This window comes from Chelmon rostratus, chromosome 13, assembly GCF_017976325.1.
Source record: "Chelmon rostratus isolate fCheRos1 chromosome 13, fCheRos1.pri, whole genome shotgun sequence".
Lineage (NCBI taxonomy): Eukaryota > Metazoa > Chordata > Actinopteri > Chaetodontiformes > Chaetodontidae > Chelmon > Chelmon rostratus.
Genome location: NC_055670.1, coordinates 22,053,825 through 22,070,725, shown reverse-complemented (window position 1 = coordinate 22,070,725; position 16,901 = coordinate 22,053,825).

The window sequence follows — 16,901 nt, the reverse complement described above, 5'->3', positions numbered from 1 at the left end:
CTGTGAATGGTACATAATTGTGATGAGGCGATCTGGAGATATAATTATAATTAGTAATTAGATTCTCTTCCCACAGGATGACAGTATTTGTTGTCTCAAAATTTCAAAATAAAAAAATAGTAAGCAGCTTATTTTGGTTTTTACTCCAAACCACAGTTCACACCACAAGAAGGAGCGATTCAGCTGACCTTTAGCGCTTCAAATGTAAGAATACACTGGGGATGCTCGTTTACAAATCATTACAAACCACTACAGGATCAAAATTATGCATTTGTCACAAAGGACTGTGCTAGAGATGAAACTGAATGAGGGTAATGAATGCATCATCTAAACTCCTGAAAAGGAATATCTTTGTGTCATAATGTTCACTTGACGATGCAGCACGGTGACTTGCAGAATCTTCAGTGGCAAAGTATTCAACTGTAAAAGGCTCTTTTCCGTGAGTCAGACATTAAAGTTTTCCTCCAGTGCTCTCATTACAGTTAGTCAAATTACTTTGCTCCCCTTTGCCTTTGCTACTAAGGGAAAGGCAAACAGGACGGTCTGTATGCATGGATGGCTCTGCCAAAAAGCGACTTTTTGCCCAGAATATGTTAGAATAAGATAATTACCCACTGTTCTGTTCATTGTAATGTGTTTGCTCTACAATATATTACAGAGAAATCATGTAAGACCGAATAAAGAAAGAGTTTACGCATGGTTGCCCAGTTAGGACTGACCTTTATTTACAGTGTAATGCCTCCATAAATGGCTTTATGGTGCTCGCAATTCATTGGGAGGATTGCATAACACACTGCTTGTGAAAATGTATTTTGCCAGCAGCATAACGTTAATGTGATTTATGAGGTGAGCATATTCACACTCTGGTATCAAGTTGTATATAGTAAATGCAAATGTCTTAACATGCAGGCTATGTTTTCTCTGCTGTTAATTTAAGTATCTCTGGTGCCAAGTGAAAGAGAAACTTTGCTCTTTTGTAAAATCCCCAGTGGCTTGAGCTGCTCCCTTTGGTCGCAAACATTGCTCTCTAACCATGTGGCTATTGTCATTTCACAGAGATAGCATGATCCAAATGTTAATTTCAAGTCATCAACAGATGCTCTACCTGCTGTCCGCACCTTTTCTGTTGACTTTCTGCTGTTATCACTACATGCCCAAGCTTGGCATTCTTTAATCTCCTTTTAATTTCCATTAATTTTCTATCCTAGCTTTTATGTTCATTCTGACTTTTTTATCTGAAGCACTGGGTCCATGTGCTTTCTTTGTTGTGAATACAAATAGAGTCATCATTATTACTATTATTATCATTATCTAATTTTTTGGAAGATATCACAAGGTCCCAGTGAATTCTCACCAGTCTCTTACTCTGTAGACTAAAATAAGGCTGCTCTGATGTTTTTGGCAACTTGTTTAGCTACATATTCACGTCCACAAGCAAATTAAAAATTTCTGCCAGACATAACCTAAGGCTATTGTTGTTCTGTTGTGCTCCTACAAAAAACTACATTACTCCCTCTGTATCTCAAAATAAAGACTTCAGGCAAGGTTTGAACTTAAGGATATATTTCTTTCAATGGGAGTAGTGGCATTTTGTTTTTGGCAAAATTGTAAGACACAAAGTAAAGCAGTAAAGAAGAAGAAGAAGAAATAAAAAGATTGATAATTTTGGTTAAACAGCGCCCCTCCGGATGAGTGGTAAAAGGGGGTACAACAGGTGACGGTGAAAGTAATCATGCTAACTCCACTGAAGTATAGTGGGGCACCAGGTGAAGCTAGCTGCTGTAATTAATTAATTAGTTATCGACGCGAAGTGGCCACGGAACCGCGAATGGTCAGAGGAACCTGTGAAAGAAACGTGAAGTGAAGCCTAACATACACAACAGCAAGCTGGAGGTGAAACAACAATCAAAGTTAAGCTAGCAACAGATGTTTCAGCTAGCTAACTGACGGTTACTGGGCAACAGCTAGCAGCAATGGACGGTGGACGTACTGACTTCCGGTGAAAAAAAATGACTGAACTGCAGCTACATCCCCAGAGGGACATGAGCCAATACAAACATGGATATTAACCAACTGGCCTTCATGAAGAACCGCAGAATGAGCCTCATCTAAACTGTGAGTAAAATAATCCTCTTCCTGTCGCTTTAGTTTAACAGTTAAATGGCTTCATGCGTCAATTATCTGCGATGTTCCTGGAGTTTTTTTTGGAGGTTATTGCCTGGGTCGACAGTGAGGTGCGTTGTTTTCCTGCATGCTGAACTTGTAAATGTGTCTTCCTGCTGCTCAGCTTGTCGCTGTGTGTGTCGTTTTTGGATTTTTTTTTTTTTTTTTTTTGCAGAACATGCAAAGTGTCTGGAAGTTGCTTGTGTTGTTTCTGGAGAGTCTCAGTGCTAAACATATAAGATGAGTGAGGTCTGTAAGTCATGTTTGATACATGCACTGATTCTTACACTGACTTTAATGTGAAGGTGGGATTTAGATGTTATGTTAATTTTAACTGCCCCTTTGTATGGAACAAATGGCCCTAGTCCTGCTTCTGAGGTTAAAATGGGCCAGAACCACAACTGCTCCACGCAACCAGCTGCCTGCTGTTTGATGATGTCAACACTTTCAAGCCATAATACTGGCAATTTTAACTGCTACTATATTATAACTCATCTCATAAAGCATTTAGGCATCAAGATTAGTCTCCTCTTAGCCTAGAAAACACAGCAGCAAAGGAGGTACAGTCCTGCCACTGTGTCTTGCCTTTGCCGTACATCTTACAGTTTTCATCTGGCCTTTTGCTCGTCTAGAGATTCTTGACACTTTTTGACCACTTATGATGTCCTGCAATGCCTGGTAGCATTGCAGATTTTCTTTTCTGAGACTTCCTTAAATTACTTAAAAAATGTGAAAGAGTTTTGGATTGAAATGTAATCACCCAAAGTGGCTAAAATCAATGGTGCATGGACAAGGGCATTCATTTATGAAATCAATTTGATGTAATTTGATATTTGGCAGGTGGTAAAGACAACAAATCAAAGTGTTCCATACCTGCTGCTAATTTCACATTTGTTTTAAATCATTTTGGTCACAGCAATGTGATAGATGTGGTGTCCAAACCAATTACTCAGAAATAAAACAGCCTACTTGGTGCATGTAGTCTTTTTGCACCTCTTGGTGGTGTTGTATTTCAGCAAAACTAGCAACACCTAGAGAGCAGTGAAAAAACGTAATGTGCTGACCTGTTAAAATGCTCTTAAAAGCAGCCATTCATATGTGTCCCACTTGCTTTGTTAAAAGGTGGCAGACAGCAGTGTGTGTAGCAGCCAAAGCTCATGTGTCAGGTAACCATGTACACTCTGTCCACCCATGGATCCGCTCACCTCACTAGACTTTTAAAAGAAAAGCTGAAAAGCTGCTCAAATATTAATGTAGGCCTTGTTGGAAGCATTTGTGTGCATGCTCACCTTGGACGGCGGTGCAGTGGAGGCTGGCATCATATCCTGTGTGTTGATTATTGTTTACTGAATCTAATCGCTGGATTATGTTTTTCTTTATTTTATTTCTGTCACAATCTGCTTCTTGCTGCTGACCCTGGTGATGCACTGGGACAGTATAATGGTATTTGTACTTTTTTCTTGCTGTATGAAGGATAGGTACTTGTCCTAGACGACCATGAGTACATGTATATTTTCATGCAGTGCATCAAGCTTAAAGGAGTAGTTTGACTTTTTGTGAAAGCAAGTCCTCTGCTGGTTGCCTTTAAGTCCCTGCACTGGCCAAATCACTGGCACACAATCCCCATTAAAACTCCAAATAGCCATTTTTACATATTGTAGCGTGTTTGTTTCTTCCATACAAAAACAAAAGTTTTGATCATTGAGCTTTTACAGGTGCTAATGGGTGGAATTTTATATATTTGGACAGAGCAATGCTAAAATAATCTAACCATCACCTAGCTTTTTCTTTATATATGTGTGTGTGTGTATATATATATACTCTGTTAACTGGTGGTAGCATCCATTGTTATGTTGTGCTGTTATGGCACTGGTGCATTGAAGCATTGACATTCCAATTAATTTGTTTCTTCTCGATAGAGTTTGCTGCAGTCACTTCAGCAGCAAAAGACATAATTGTAGCTGTTTATTATAGCGGGTGTTTAACAGTTATAAAATAAGTGCATTGGGGCAACAATCATTTTTCTAATTTAGTGTTGCTTTATTTTTTTACCCACAGATGTTAGCTATCATGATTCACAGAACACATACAATGAAAGAAATCCCGCCGTAGAGGGTTTTACGGGTGGAGGTAGGAGCAGAGAGTCAAATGATGCCAACCTTGGCACAAAAATCACATGACACACAATAAGTTTCTTCATTTCAATTGCGCTGTTTTCTATTATTTCTTTGTCTTTTGTTTGGTATTTTTATATGTCAAGTAAGTCAAGTCAATAGGCAATTTCTACCACAACTAATCTTTAATGAGTACTTATCATACAGAAAAATCTTTTGAAACCCCTTTTTTAAAATATATATAACTGCTAAACATCTGTGCTCACAGTTCAGATTGATTATTGAATGACTGAATGTCCAATTTCTCATTCCCAGTGTCCATTCATGGTGTTTCTAAGGACAACTATGGCATGCAATATCTTTGGACATAAAATTAAGGCACAATAACATAAAGATTAATCAGTGATGTAATGCAGAAATAGGTTTAAAGAAAAACCCAAATGACAGCCTGCATTGTGTCTAACTGAATACATTTGAATGTCATGTTACTGATGATGCCTGTTGATAGATAATGGGTAAATGTTTTGTTAAAAAAGAAAAAGGTTCCACACAGTAATATGTGTCAGACCCTACCCCTTGCATTTGCTGTCTGCAAAACACATAACTGCATCATGAAATATGCAGCATCAAATGCACAATAGATTCTACTAGCTCTGTAAAGCTCAATCTGTTCCGCTCAATCGTTATTTTGTTGATTATGGGACGCCAGCTGTCAAAAAACTCCCCTTTGTGCTCAGTGACAACGCTGCACCTTAAAACCCTGCACATGACTGTACATGGAAATGGAGCATTACCAGTGTCAGTCACTAATGCGCTGCTACAGAATTCTGCTCACAAAGCAAACATCTGGGCGAGAGGCGTCCATCATGAATGAAACCCTCTATTTCAGCCATGCAGTTTTGATCATATTGGTCTCTCCACCAGTAAAACATCATACTGGCAGCCTATCTCGTCCTCATGAAGCCAGTACAGATGAGCATAGACACTTCATAAGCACGTCATAATGGTGGCAGTACTTAAAAATGTACTTTGCATAGCAGAGGTTATCAGTTTTGGCAGAAAATTACATGACTTCAAGTTTTTAAGCAATCACTTGGCTTTTCTGCCTGCTAGAGTTCAAATCACCAGAGCACGTTATGTTTCGGCAGAGGACCAATTAAGTGCATTTACTTGCCACGAACATCTTTTGAGATGATAACCTTGAAAAAAAAGTGTCATCCTTTTATTTGGGTTAACATCACCTGCTAGCTACTGTGGCCTATTAGCACTTCCCTCTGTAGCAGAGCACTTTCTAAGATTTCAAAATGGTCTCTCAGCCCCAAACAGCCTTGATGCATTTGGGAAAATTAGTTGTAGGAGAGCGGAAAAGGAAGGTTGAATATATCCGTGAATACACATGCCGAGCAGCCTTTTGTTGCAGTGCGTCAGGCTGCAAGCAGCCATCCCGCCAGACCCATTTCCCCCCAAAGCGGGCTGTAAACCTGTCATCTCCAATCAGCTGGCCTGGTTGAGATCTCAACCCAAATTACGATCACAAGCCGACGGCCCCTTGCATTGTTCCTCTGCCACCTAGCATTAGCTCGGAGGGCTAACTCCTTAGTTAACTGGTGCGTGTCTGCTAATAAGCCATACAAGCTGACAGTTTCCCCTTCAGCGTAACCAAAAAATGCGAAGACGATGCTTGTTTGACAATGCTGTTGATATACGCTAATGGAGAACAGAAAATCTATCCAATACTGATTCACATGATAATGGCATAGACAAAGCAAACAGTAAACTGTCCTCCCTGTTTCCATATAAATAATAATACCTCAGTTTTTTAGTTGCATCATGAACTGAAATCCGTGTTCCAGACAATATGAGACTATCATTCAAAATATATCTGCCACTCTGCAGCACACAGTGAAACACTGAGCTCACCTAACTGCGTGTAAAGTAATTTAAGCAAGTGATTTTATAATTATTTTCTTAATTGAAAGGATTTCATGATAGCACCCAATTAGTTTAAGTTTTTGCTCTTGAATATCTTAAACCAAGGTGGTCTTGCTTTTGAATTTATCAGATAATTAATCCATTGTGCGAATGAAACATGTCAGGAAATTAAGATGACAGGACATCTCATCTGATCAGGGCGATTCACTGGAAAAGTTTCAATTTGTTTTCTGCTCTGATTTTTTTTTTTCCACCCAAGATGTCAAACTGAATGCACACACATATAATCGTCAAGAAGAAGGGCCCTGAATTAAGATATTTACTATAAGAATCACCGCATCTGACCACAGAAATATTCAATACTCATCTGTGACATTGTTTATAACTATTCAGTAAGCATTTACCTTTATGCAGCTCCCAACAGTTGACCACCGCTTCAGCTGTTAACAAAAGATTAGCAAAATGGGATTGAAATATAATATCCTCCTAACACCAAGACAAGATGAAGTAGTGGCAAGTCATTGGCCAAGACCTGGAGTCATGTGGGCGATGCATCACAACTCGTGACGTCACCTTTTGGCGTGTAACCCGAAAATACTCCCCGGTTTAGACAGGCAGCACAGCCGGTCTAGCCATTTCGTCATGCTTTAACCGTCGCATGGGCAAGTGTTCACCTCTTCATGGGCAGAAGACATGATGGGCGCCCCAGACTACGATGCCTCTAGGGGTCTGGGGGGCAGTGGAGGAGGTGGCAAACCACTGAAATGGGTGCCTGGATATTCTGAGTGACATGTCAGCGAAGCCATCAAACGTGGTAGCTCAACGCTACTGTCGGCTTCTGTGCTGCCGCTCTGGTTTTGTGTATTGGACCTTGCAATGCTGATATGACGTGCAAACATTACTATTACGTTAAAGTCACCCATAACCCGATTCACCATTTCTCTGCTTTGACTTAATTTACACACATCAACCGCAGCATCGTATCATAATTCTTTGGTTGATAGTGGAGTTGAGTACAGTAACCCACAGACTGAAATATTTCATTGGTCATGCTGCCTCAATCTGGTAACTTGTTGTTGCTGTATATACAAATGACTATACAGCTGTGATTCACTGTGTTGCTTCAAGCAAACAGACTGATTACTAATCAGCTCTGAGATTAAATGATTCAATTTCTCTGTCTAAGGACTGTGTCTCAGACATTCCCCAGCGTGTTTTTTGATGGACTGATAACACATTTGCAATTACCTTCCAGGTCAACAACGGCACTTGGAATCCTTTTTCTTATCTTATTGTGCTGCTTTCATGTTTGTTTCATTAATTTCCTCCCATCCTGATAGCACTTGCTCCTGTCAGTGTCTGTAAGACCATAGATATGTCTAGTGTTGTAACCATCCTGCTCCCAACTCTGCATGCAAGTCAAATTGTGTGTGTGTCTCTGTCTGTCTGTGTGTCTGTGTGTGTGTGCATGTGTGATATTTATCAGTGAGCCTGTCCAACAAAGTAGCTCCAAGGTAAAACCGTGAAATAATAGTTTTACCGAAATCTAATCCATGACATCAGCACCATAAGCTTTTACAGCTACAATTGGATGTTGTAAGTCACTGTTAATTAATTCGCTAATGGACAAATATGCTCTTTTGCACATCGAAATTTGTAGTTTTTTGATGTATTCTATTTTCTATTACCTTGTTCATCAACTAGCATCCCCCCTCTTCCACATGTGCCTTTATCTTTGCTGTAACCAGAGGTTATTCGAGCTATTGAAAATACAGTTATAATGAACATATCTACTATTCATAAAGATTGGCTAAAGCAAAATCAGTTGTACTGTAACTAAGAATCACCAATATGTAAAGGTTGCATTATTTTTTCTGAAATCTAAGCCCACTGCTGCTCCAAGTTGATTCAATTTAAGATCATTTTCCAGAATTTCAAAGTGTAAAATTTAAGATGAAATGGATGTGCAACAATATATATGATTTATTATTATTATTATTATTATTATTATTATTATTATTATTATTATTATTATTATTATTATTGTCTGTTGGGAAGTCCAAAAACAAGTTATACACACACACACAAATCACCTGACATGAAATCAAATCAAATGTTTGTCCTACAGAAAAAAAACCTGGATGTGTAGTTCAGTGATGGCAAATCAGCCCCAGACTCCCTTAAAAAATCGAAGCGTTTTGTGAGTTTTTTAGGAGGGGAAACTATATAAACTTTGTGAAATGCTGTCTATGAAGAATTCATAATAATTTGCCTCCTCTCGTAAATTCAGCAAATGTAATACATTAAGTTATTTCTTTCTTTGTGTAACAAATATTAAACACTTTGTGTCACTCTGCAGTGCCGGTTTGTAGGCTGATCAGATGCACAGATTAGTGGAGGGCACTCCATCACACACTAGTGATTTCTTACTGTATATGATTCATTTCCCACCTTTTCACTGCTTTCAAAAGCTTTTCATGCAGTTCTGTTGAATAACGCACCTTTTGCCTCTGTACATTAGTGTTTAAAGTGTGGGAATAGTAAGAAAACTATCAAGATCCCAAAGCAATGCTGCATACGGATCATAAGTTGAAAAAACTGTTCTGATGCTTTTGGGATGACGTTATCTGTCAAAGTAAAGGAGGTCACTTTATGTTTTAACTGTTCCCCGAAACCTCGCACAGCCAAAGCTCTATCATGCACGCTAATGAGAAAATTGAGCCTGACTGCACATGTGGAACTGTACTCAGTCTGAAATATTAAAAGATCTGATCAAATTAGTCACTTGGTGTTTTGTATGCATGATTAATCATCTACGACTTCTTCAAAAAATTACTGGCTGCTGTTGTGTAATAAATTAACATGCAGACACAGAAAGTGGCTTCTCTTTCCAAACCTTTATGCCCCTGCTTATGGGCTTTTTAGCTGTATTTGGCACTGTTAATACCAGAGCTTGAATAATGGCCCCATGGCAGTCTCTCCAAGAAACAAATAGTCAATAGAGTTGTGAGAGAAAAATATATATGAAATGTTTTACTATAAAGTCAAAACCACATGAATAGCCAGACTGTAGCTTCTGATAACCAACATGTTAGTCTAACATTGAATCTTTTAGTGATTTAAGATGCTGCAGCAGCTGCCTGTGTATGTTCACTGTGGGTCACAGTTTGAAGTCTGGATGTAACTTTGAGCCTGACCCTCATGACTTCGCTATATGTTAGCACCGTCTGCTGTCCCGTGGCTTTGGTGTCAGCGACAGTAAATCATTTTCTCACGTCGCTGTTAGAAAAAAAACAGTCTAATATTTCTAAACTTTGCTTGAGCCAGTCTAATATCACACTAACACCCTGAAACAACCTCCACCATGTGTTCCTGCTTCATGTTCCTGTACTTCTAGTGAGTTACATGGCTCCCACTGCAGTGGCCTCTCAGGTTCAAGCTATTATCTTTCCATATAGGCTTAATACACTATCCAGCTGAACCATGACCTTATCAGAAAGGATGAAAAGCTCAAGTGCCGTAATAATCTCAGTGAGATATATCCAGGACTTCAAGAAAAAAGTTATTTTAACAAGGTATTCTTCTGAAAGCCAGTGCAAAGGCTTAAGTAAAAGAAGGGCAGAGAGGGCACTTTAATCTTAAATGTATCATTTCCTCCTGTACAATGCATTACTCTTGTTTATCTTCAGATGTGAAGTGTGGCTGAGTAGACAGAAAAAAAAAAAACATCATTAGTCTGCACATGGAGCCACCTCCATATCTGCATCCAGAAATAAAAAAAAACAAAACATTAAAGTCTATTAAAACTGAGCATGAGTTCTGTTTTCAGATGCGATATGGCTTCACAATAAAATGGGACAATTCACTCAACACGCAAGGCATTGTTCAGTGGATCACAAATTACCTCCAGGCGGTGACTCTAATTTCATTCGCAGTTGAAGCATTTTTTTCACGACTGCGTTTTCAAAGCTGAATCGCAGAAATCAAATGGCGAGTTTACCAAACAACAGATAGTATCGGCAGGAAGAACAAAGACAAGCACACTGCACACGTGCCGAGCCCAGAATAAAATGACTTTCCCCAAGAGCAACATCCGTCTTAGCTCATGTGCCCACAGCACTGTCTGAACTCTCTAATCACATCCCACCTCTGCAAGCCATATGCCTATTAAACCCTGTATCAAAGACTACTGCAAGTATAATTATCTTTAACATGGTATGCAGTAATACAGGGCGAAGCAAGATGTTTTCCATGATCATACCCTTTTCTTTTTACATCTCAGAGCAATGCAAGTGGACTCAAAGGGAAAATGGATATAGTCAGTAATATTTCTGGCCCCAGTTGGTAAACAGCTTGTGTTTTTCCGTTGCTTGCTACATTGTTCAAGAGCAATAACCTTTACCTTTTAACTGATTTTAACCGGTGAAAGCGCCACTCAGTGCTGGCTAAAAGTGAGAAGCTCCTGGCTGAGTGTTGTGTACGCTGTTCCATGCAAATAAGGAGAGCGGAGAGGTAACAGATTCGTCACTGTCGGGGCTTAGCGAATCCGTGCATTTTTCCAACCTGCTTGTCAGAATAGAGTCGATCAATGGTGTGACCAAATACTTTTTTCACATTTACACACTCCAATTTTCTCTTGCATATAGAGCGACTTGCTCGCAGTGCAGAGCCCAGCTGTGGTAAACGATTGCACGCTGCATCACTAGCAGGCTGGCGTGGATCAGCACAGTAAAGTTGAGAAAAGAAAAAAAAATGGATTGGAATTTGATCGGGTTTATTCTAGCCAATGCAGATCTATGAATAACATGTTGAATCCAATTGGCTTGAGGGGTCTTTATTAGTCATACCTGTGCTTTTCCTATTATGACAAGACAAAGTGTGAAGAAAGCCTGCTTCATTACCTGAAGTAGCAGCAGTTTCTTGAATGACCATTAATACATACACCTGATTTTGTCTTTAAAGCCATTTGTCTTTAACGAGAAGCCCAAAGTACCATCTTTTTGAGAACGTAACATATTGTAGGTTTTTGGTCCACTTTTGATAGAGTCACTCCATCTACAGGATGGGCTGTGATTTACTGTATATATTGTACAGTAGCCTGATTCGACCGTCTTGGTATTTAATCTCTGTGCTCGACAACCACAACATATGAAGACTAGAAAACTGTGTTGGACTTTCTGTCACAGTGCTAAACTGGTCTGAATCCTATTTGAAGGACATGGACTGCTTTGTATCGATAATTACACATCTGAGTGTACAAAAATGACATGTCTCGATCCTCAGGCCTCTTCAGTTCAACATCTGCACATACCCACTAGCACAAATTATTTTAAAAAAAAAGAACATAGAACATAGAACACATCATCCCATGATTATGCAGATGGCACACAGATTTATATAACGATATCATGGGGTGAGCATGATCCCATACAAGCACTGAGTAAGTGCATTAAGCACATCAGTGATTGGATGATCCTCATGGACCTAAATTTTAACATCCACATTAAGACAATTACAAAGTCAGCCTGCAGTTTCTTTAACAATTTATGAACTAATGTCTCAGTAGGATTTTAGAAAAACGTGTCCTTGTGTTTAAGCTTCAGTAGGATCAGCTACTCTGATGCTGTCTTTATTGATCTCTCTTAAAAAAATCAATAAGACAGCTACAGCTGATTCAGACTGCTGCTGCCAGAGTCCTCCCTAAGCCCAGGTGAGTTCTCAGATCTCAGATTCTTCTATTGTTGACATTTGGTTGTCAAAGAATTGATTTGAAAATACTAAAATGCTGTTGTTGGTTTATAAAGCACTGAATTGTTTAGGGCCAAAGCAGATCTTGGCCCATGGTCAGGTCTGCTGCCTCTCAGACGGTCTGGGACGAGTCAGCTTACTGTCATCAGAGTCAAAACTATACACAGAGAAGCAGCATTCAGTTTTTATGCATCACATATCTGGAACAAACTCCTGTGAGGTCTGCTTAAACTCTCTGAGCTGCCCCTTTAATTAGGGCTTATAATGTCTGCATGTTATTAACTTATACCTGGGACTATTTATTCATATCTCATACTGCTCTGTAGCTGCACTCATTTTTTTTATTCTACTCACTTATTTGTCTTGTTGTATGGTTGGGTATTTTTGTGTTCTATATTTTTTAGTTTTAAAATCCTATTTTTGTGTCTTTTCGTCTTGTTTTTTCATATTGCCTTGTGTATATTTTATATATTGGGTAAATCACTTTGAATTACCTTGTTGTTCAAAGGTGCTTTATAAATGAACTTGCCTTACCTGAAGACAATGGCACTGTAAACTGGTTGTTTAGACATCAAGTCAAGGCAAGTCAAGGGAATTATGAGATGTCACAAAACTCTTGTTCTAATAAAATAAGGTATCCCATCCTAATAGATGCAACGAACTGAGCGATATGTCAGTCAAGTCTGGTTTGTACACGCTCATCTACATGAACGATTGGTGTGTTGCTGATTATGCAGTAGTTCAGTCAAATCATTAAGCGAACCATTTTTTGTGCTGAGTGGCTAATATTGCAGGATGAATATCAAACACTTTCGTAGCAAACTATACCTTAAAGGATATTAAGTTATTATAGCTTATTTATATTAAGTAACAGAATTTAACTTCTTTAAATTCAGCCTGGGGCACTGTTAATATAAGATTTATCACTACAAAATACACACACAATAACTACGTACTAAAAATCGAATAACTACATGGTTAACACATGAATGAAAAAATGAATGTGACCATTTATAGGATAAATGCTCCCAAGAATAGCTACAAAGAATACGGCGCTGAACAATTAATTAATAAATTATTGAATGAGCAACACACAAAATTTCTGATTGAGTACCACCAGACCAGATCAGCCTTCATGAGATGCATCACTTAGTGGAAACACAAATGAAGAAGTGGATGAAATCTTTGAGATTAAACATTAAAATAAGGCTTAAGGCACCGTTCAGCAACTGAGAGGGATGAGAAGCCAAACGGAATTATCTGAAGTAATTAGATGTCATAACTATGATGACTATGATGTGATGGGGAATCGTACTTTTCATCTAATGCTTCTTAAGTATTTCTATTGATCTATAGCATCAACCCAGTATTAAAGTATTTGTTTCATTGAGTGCCGGGAAGACGTTGTGAAGAGGTTGCTTTGGAGGGGAGGAGGAGAAGCAACAGGGTTTTCTGTGTGGACCGCTCTCGGGTCTTTTCAGGTGGGCTCGGTCTCACGTAGCAGCTTGACCAGCCGATATGTCTCTTTCTCTTGTCTGGAACTTCTTGGCGCTTTTGGGCATTTTCAGGCACTCTGGATCCCACATTGCTTCCCAACTTCTTCGCCGGAAATCCGTTTAATATATTCTTTGAAATATGTAATTAGGGATGGAACTAAGGGCCTCCACTAATGACTGTGCATCCGAAATTACCCAACATGCTTCTGAGAAATAGTTTGTCAACTACAATAAAATGGTGAGCGAGTCTTGTTTTGTAGCAATTACCATACACTTCATTTCTACACATGACATTTCTATTGTTCCTGCATCATCAGTATGGCAGCGTACAGCTTCAGTACTTTTGAGATGGTAAATTAAACATAGCATATTGATTAAAATGCATTTTAATTGTAAAAATCAGTTTCTGCTTCGTCCTTTGTCTCATGCATTTTGGCCTGAAAACTTAGAGACAGTTGCGAGGCCCGCCAGGCACCACATTCATAAATTTGTCTACTTATCACTTAACTTAATTTAATAATGTCCCTGAATTTGGGCAGGCCTATTTTATAATCCAGAGGTCATGTGAGCAACAAGTTCTGCAGAACTTCATCAATTCTCTGCGACAGATTTAGGAGTTCTTCACCATCCTTTTCCCACTACAATTTCCACACACAGACACAACATAGACATCATTATCATCATTATTATCTCTAAATGTTGACAGTAAAGGGCATGCTGAATTATAGCATCTCATTCTGTAGCTCGTGTTTTACTAAGTCAGCCCTAACAAGAGTAAATATGCAGCCTGTGGACTGTGTATTATCAAGGAAGAGGTATTAATGTTTTCTTGCATCTAGATGCTGCTTTCATTTTCTTTCTTTTTAATGATACATTGAAAAAAAAACGTTGCTTTTGGCGATAAAATGCTAAAAAAAAAAGTGACAGCCTCTGCCCTTTTCAATGTCTGTTTTCAAGCTAGGTTGGCAGCTCCAAATGGCAGCAGAAGGTAAATGTTTGAAAAAAATGTAACTTCAAAATCCAGAATTCTGTCACATCGTGTTTGCCAGTCTGCCTGGCCTGTGATGCTTTACATGAAAGAAAACTAAAGGAAGGGAGGAAGCAAAAAGTGTAGCTTTCTCTGGATGCAGTGTTTCCTACAGACTGATCAGATGACAGCTTGCGTTTAAATGTTCAGTTCAGTTCATCACTTTGGGCAAGTGGACATACCCCAGTGCCACAATTTCATTTTGGTAATTGGTGCGATCAGAGTGGTTCTCAATTGCTGCTGCGTAAAGGATGGTATGCTTTCATTAAAAAATAGTATCAAACAGAATCAAATGTGGCCATTTCATGCAGTTGTGACACTATGAATAAAAAGAAAAAGAAAAAAGTGAAGGGAAAAGCTGCATGACTTTTAGTTTAATTAAAGCAGGCCATGGTGTAGAGTCTTCATCTGACTAAAACCAACCTGTCAGCAGCCGTCCAGACTCTGGCCAGCCTTTTGCTGCATCTGATCGAGTTGCATATATGATGTGGACCTACACCTCCAGTCATTGTGTCTCTGTGTGACAGCTGAGCTCTGACAGTCACAGTTTAAGACGGCAAAAAAAATAGAAGACAGGAGCAGCAAATGACGATAGAAAGAAACAGCTTGTCGACAAACACGAAAAGTTTATTCTGCTCGAAATGACAGCTGCACTACTTTAATTAGCCAACACTGAAAATACAATTTGTCAGAATAAAGGATGCTCACTGAAGTGGTAAAGGGAGGAGGAAAGAAATGACAGGAGGAGGCTTGCATATAGCTTCAGTGTGGCCCTGCACAGTGGGCAGCTTTTTCTTATTTGTTGAAACTAAACAGTTGTTTTATATATTTATATATTTACTTAAATCATTATTGTGGTTTTCTGTACTGTAATAAGCAGATTAAATTGGGTGCACAATTGAATTCTACTGTTTAACTGTGTACCAATATGATTGTGTGCAGCTTAAACACAAAAAAAAAGTTATGCAGCCGAGATGCAACTATACTCAACAACATCTACAATATGTAAACTGAAAGTTTGCTAAGTTATCAGTTTAACAGCGAAAGTTTAGTCTAATTGTAAAATGCATGGTTAATATTTTGGTGTTTGTTTAATGACAATGTTAATTTTTAAAAGCAGGAGCAAATCATATTCATGTCGTAAACTACCTCATGCAGCAATGTCTCTGACAACATCTACAAGCCTCTGTGGACGCCGTGGCACTAGCAATAACATGCTAAATGGTGCTTGCATAATTTCCAACACCCAGGAGTTGACACTTTTATGATATTCAGAGTTAATTCACAAGTTAAGGACAAAATCACAAATTGAAAAGATGATCAGGTGTAAAAATAGCCAATCCGACAGACGGCTGTTTAGCTGCCATTTGCCGCTTGGGAAACCCCCCTGCAAGATTTGGGAGTTGAATAATGAGTCTCCAGGATCATGTTATGAAAGCTAATGTCAACCAGCTCATTAATATTTGACTTCACTGCATTTTTACAGCGCTTGCTTAGTGCGCCTCCCCGGCCAGTTCAGGGAGGGTGCTGGAGAGGCCTGCACTGACAGCAAGATAATGAGCGCCAAGCTGCAGCGTGTAACTGCACTACATGAAAAGTTGTTTAAGGCTCTATCTATTTATCGTGTGTGTTGCATACTTCATAGTTGATGTGATTGTTTACTAGATCATCTATCTTTTTACACACTCTATGGATGGACTTGTGTGATTTATAATGAATTCTGTAAGAGATTGAACATTTGATGTTCCTATGTAAATAATCCTATGCTGATACTTCCTCACTACAAGGGGGACCAGATACCACTCCCAGCTGTTAGTTGTTCTGGCTCTACAATGGAGGAACAAGCTCCCCACTGACATCAGGGTAGCAGAAACCTTACACAGTCTGTCACAGACTGGAAACTCACCTGTTCTGACGGCATCTCAGCCCTTTCTCTATCTGTTTCTAAAATACAGTGCTTGAAGCAGAATTGAATGTACCTGCATGATTCTTGCAGTTTTTGGGCTGTATCTTCATGGCTAAAAGCACTTAGTGGATGAAAGCATCAGCTAAATAAATGTAATGTAATAAATCTAATCAGATAGAAGAAATCAGGGAAAAGACAGTTCATGCATTACCCTCCTCTCCAGCAACAAGACCCACAGAAACTCTTTCTGTGCCCTCGTCTGTGCCATTTATTCTCCAAAAGTTTTAGTGGAACTGCTCAGTGACCACAGCAGACACAGTGAGCAAGTGTAAGTGTGACATTGCTGAGAAAGAGTACATGTGCCCAATGAACCATCTTCGAATGAATGTGGGTGAGTGCTTTTATGTACAACTCAGCACATGCCTCTGTGCACACTTCATGGTATCCGTTCATACTAAACCTGTTATTAATCAGATTTAACCTCAGACCCAGCAGAGCTTTCTGTTATTCTTATA